Source organism: Arvicanthis niloticus, chromosome 4 (genome assembly GCF_011762505.2).
Source record: "Arvicanthis niloticus isolate mArvNil1 chromosome 4, mArvNil1.pat.X, whole genome shotgun sequence".
Classification (NCBI taxonomy): Eukaryota; Metazoa; Chordata; class Mammalia; order Rodentia; family Muridae; genus Arvicanthis; species Arvicanthis niloticus.
Window position 1 is genome coordinate 122,389,582 of NC_047661.1, and position 4,793 is coordinate 122,394,374.

Consider the following 4,793-nt stretch of genomic DNA (forward strand, 5'->3'; position numbering starts at 1 on the left):
CATGGTCCCTGCTTCTGTGATCCTATTAACACTGGACACTTGAACCTTCTGCAGCCTTCTTTGCTTAAATTCATTAATCTCTGAGTGAGGGATTTTTAGTGTCTGCTTCAAGCTGACCTTTTTTACTGGAAACTCGATTATGTGCCCACGGGAGCCCTCTGGTATAAGGACATCATTCTCAGATTGCCTGTCTTGGCCCTGGTCTCTTACTCTGATTCACATCTTGTGTTAGTTTCCACTGCCACTGTAAGAAGCAACCATAGTGCTAGTGGCTTAAGAACTCGAACTTACTCTCTCCCAACCATGAAGTTCTCAGTCAAACATGGGTCTCATGGATCTAAACATTAGGTGACAACAGGCCTGTTGTCTTCTCCAGTGGCTTCATGATTGGGTCAGGTTCCTAGACTTTTCTAGCTGGGACAGTCACCTTCTTTCCATGCCCAAAGCCAGCAATGTCACCCCTTCTACTGGGGTCACACAATCCCTCCTGGTCTTTGACTATAAGGATCTTGTGATTACTTTGCACCCCCTTTCCTGGGTAATCAGGGTTATCTTCCTGCTCAGGCTACTTAGATTCGATTCTGTCTGTAAAATCATCTAACAGATTCCAGAGCTCAGGATGATGCGGGGGAGGGGAGGTGGGGGGAACAGTCCCTCTAACCCACACTCCTGTATCCATGCATGCTCATGCTGAGTGGCAAACTTCACTAAAAGGAGGGAACACGACACTTCAACTCCCATAAATCATCATAACTTCAACGGATTCCCAGGCGTCACCTTGTGTCCGCAACACCATAGAAAAGGTTCCTTGAGAACTTCACTCTAAGTAACATCTCCAACACCTCAGACCACTCCACAGCACCCCCTCCCCCAACACTTGTCATCTCTCTTTCCTTGCTTCCCCCCATGCCCTTCTCTGGGAACTTCTAATTCTTCTCACTGATTTTTCAAAATAGTTATTTTTCTCTGGTGCCCACTTCCAGACTCAGCTCCCTGGAAAGGTCTCTGCTGAAGAGGCAGCCTCTCAGTCAGTGAGATATATCCTTCTTAGAAAGGTCTTTTCATTGTAAGTTCCAGTATTTTCTGCATTGTTGTCAAACCATAACACACAACTTTCCACAGACTTAACCCTACCTCTGGGTGAGTGCCACATGTATGCGCTAGCTGTTCTTTAGACACACATGCAAGGAGCAAGTCTCTGGAATGTACTGGAAGGTTTTGCTGACACCTTTCCTTCTCCCAAGTTGACGGGGGGGGGGGCCGGGGGGAGAAAGATTGAGAGAGAAAGATTAAGAGAGAGACAGAGAGAGACACACAGAGAGATTGAGAGACTGAGAGAGATTGAGAGAGAGACTGAGAGAGAGACAGAGAGAGAGATGGGGGGAGACTCATGCTACAGTAAATGGTGCTAAAGATGGGGACCTTTCAAAGACTGGTCAGTAGCTGTCAATCACAACATTGCATAGCAGTCACATAACAATCCTCCCTGGGAAACTGGAAGCCAGAGGTTGGAATCTCATTCATAAAGTTTTATTCATGCTATGTGCCTAGCTCCTTAGCATGGTATCTGAGCATAACAGATACTCGTTACATTTTGAGTGATGTAATTAACAGTGTAAAAATCTGCCATTTATAAAAGCAGGTTATCCAGTTTCCTCTCACCAATATTGTTTTTCTCTTATTCAGAAGGGACAGTGTCCTTTCTTTACAGAGGGTAGACTGCGCTCCTCAAAGTCAAGTGAGAATTGTCTTTAAGGGAGCTGACTGGGGTAATAGAGAAAAGCCTGTCCTGGGTGTATTGGAGTGGGCCGTTGGTGCTGTGCAGAAGTGGTGTAAGCATCAGTGTTAGCATCTGCATCAAGCCAGCTTTCAAACTGTGAAGCAATGGATTCACAGCAGTGTCTCCACTCTGCTGCTGAGTTAAAGGTGCCTGGTCGCCAGAGTGGTGCTTAGCAGACAAGAGCTGCAAACAGCAGCAGCTCCCAGGAGGTCCAGAGGAGGCAGGGCTCTGGTCACTCCTGGTTGAGTGTGCTTTACATTCTATTTCATATGGTTGGCAATTAGAGCTCCTTTCCTACAAATATGTTTTGGACAAGTTGAAGCTTTTCCTTCAGCCCCTCTATCCTAATTCTGGTCCCAAGATACCTGGCTCAATAACTGTCTAGCTTAGACATCACAGAGATGGTCCTATACCGCTGTCATTTAAGGGTAAAGCCATCTGTTAGAGTCTCCAGACTTTCATCCCTGGCTGAGACTTCCTCTGAATTTTCAACATGGGTCATGGGTTGGGTGGAACCTCCCTGGAGCATTGCTCATCTTCTTAACAAATATGGCCTTGGAGAACTCGACACTGTGACAGTTCTCAGTAGATGTTGGCTGGGTGCCACTTCTGATCACCCCCAGGAGCAGGAGACTGTGGTTACAAACACATGACCTGCAAAAGGAAGAGAAGGGTCCTCAAGTCCTTACACTTTTCTCCTCTTCCCCTTGGGCTTCTGGTGAAAGAGTTCTCTCCCAGACAGTTGTAAGTAGACTATGGGAATTCCGTTATCATTAGGACTGAGCCAGCTCATCCCACTGCCTCTGCTCCTTAAGGGCAACTTAAACATCCCCCTGGAGAACTACAGTGCAGGCAGCCATTTCCTGCAGTCGAGACAAACAACTGTTAGAAGCTCAACGTCACGTTGGATGTGAGGTTGGATTCCTGAATGAACGAGAAGATATCTGTTTGTGACTCAGGCAGAAGAGCTACGTGGCCCAAGGCATTTCAATGATGTCGCCAGATAAACAGTGACATCATTGAAATAAGACAGGAGACAAGATACCACGCAAAGCACATTAGTGACTTAATGACAAACAACCTGTATTCACCACCCAAGACAAGACAAAGTGGCCAGCCCTGCTGCTCGTGGTGCTTTGGCTTAAAGATAGACACAAGCCTCTGTCTCCCCTTGTGGTTACTATTCGAATGCCCAAGCTGCTTCATTAGAGGTCTGTGGGACCAATTCAACATTGGCTCTGACTCTTCCTGACACGACCCCAAGTCTCTGACTGTTTCCTTGTCATCTAGAATGAGAGGACTCTGTACATGTCCTGTCTAACACTTCAGCCAGCACTGCCCCCCCACCCCCGTTTGCTTGGTTGGCTTTTAAGAACAAGAACCCCAGCTTACTTTAATGTGAGGTGGTATTTCAGAATCCCAACCTGGGCACTCAGGAGTTGATAAGACCCTAGACTGGTCACTGTATTCCTGGACTGACACATACAAAACACATTGTTACCCAGGCGAGCTGGGAACTCACTGTGTGGCCCCAGGTTTCCTTCAAATTTGTATCGGTTCTGCCTTTGACTCCAGAGTGCTGGGATTATAGGTATGGGCCACCATTCCCCAGCTCAGGCTTGTTTTATAAAGATAAAAACTCTTCACTTGTTCCTGCTGACAATTTTCATTCAAATACCAAGACGATTGTGCTGGCTAGTTTTGTGTCAACTTGACATAGCGATAGTCATCTGACAAGGGGAAATCTCAATTGGGAAAATGCATCCGTAAGATCCAGATATAAGGCATTTTCTTAATTGGTGATTGATGTCTGAGGCCAGCCCATTGTGGATGATGCCTCCCCTGGGCTGGTGGTCCTGGGCTCTATAAGCAAACAATCTGAGTGAGGCATGTGAAGCAAGCCAGTAAGCAGCACCCCTTCATGGCCTCTGCATCAGCTCCTGCCTCCAGGATCCTGCCCACCTGTCTTGGTTTTTGGTTTCCTCCAATGATGGACTGCAATGTGGGATATAAGCTGAATAAACACTTTCCTCCACAAATTGCTTTAGATCATGCTGTTCTATTGTAGCAATAGAAACCTTAACAAGACAACTACACATGTAAAAGGCTTTCCTTCCATACTAAGACGATAGTGTCCAAAGGGATAATAGATCATAAGATATATGGGATAGAATCAGGTAGGGTTAGATCTGTGCCACATTACCTGCAGTACACTCTCAAAGTAACAACTCTGTCTGCAGCAATAATGATTACAGGTAGGTTTTGCATGTGTTGTGTATTAGTTCTACTCTCTGCTTTTATATATAGAAGTTCTATGTCTAAAGAGAACAGCATCTTCAATGTTCACAACCAGCTACTGAAGTGGCGTCTTGACTCATTCAGGCTGTTTGACCTATGGTTAATGCCTGAAAATGGCTCCGGAGAATGATACACCCCATTCCTTGTATGTCAATAGCAGGTGCATCTTTTAATATGAAATTCATGTTGCTGGGTGGGAATTCTTACATCTTCTTTCCTGAAATGTCTTATAAATATGTCATTTAAGTTTGTTAGATATGTCTAGAGGTCTGAAGTCCACATCCTTTCCTGTCCTTCATAAGGCACACCGGGATACTGTTGCTTGTGAGCACGGCTATTCCTCCTAGTCCAGAGTTCTTATTCTTTATTCTTCACTGAGTTTTTATTTGGTCATTTCATTTCTGTCTTCTACTACTTTTAACTTGTTCTCTTATGTCTTGTATTATCTCATTAGTGTCTTTTAGCTTCTTTTTAATGATGTTATAGCTTTGACTTTTTTTTTTTTTTTTTTAATGTGCAAGCTGAGCATGGTGGCTCACAGTTATAATCCTAGCACTTCAAATATGGAAACAGAAGGGCCAAGAACTCAGAGCCATCCTCAGCTATATAGAGAATCTGAGACCAGCCTGAACTACCTACATGAGTGATTATCTCAAAAAGACAAGCAATAAATAAATAATAAAGATTCCATGTTTCATTTTAGTAGTATTTATCT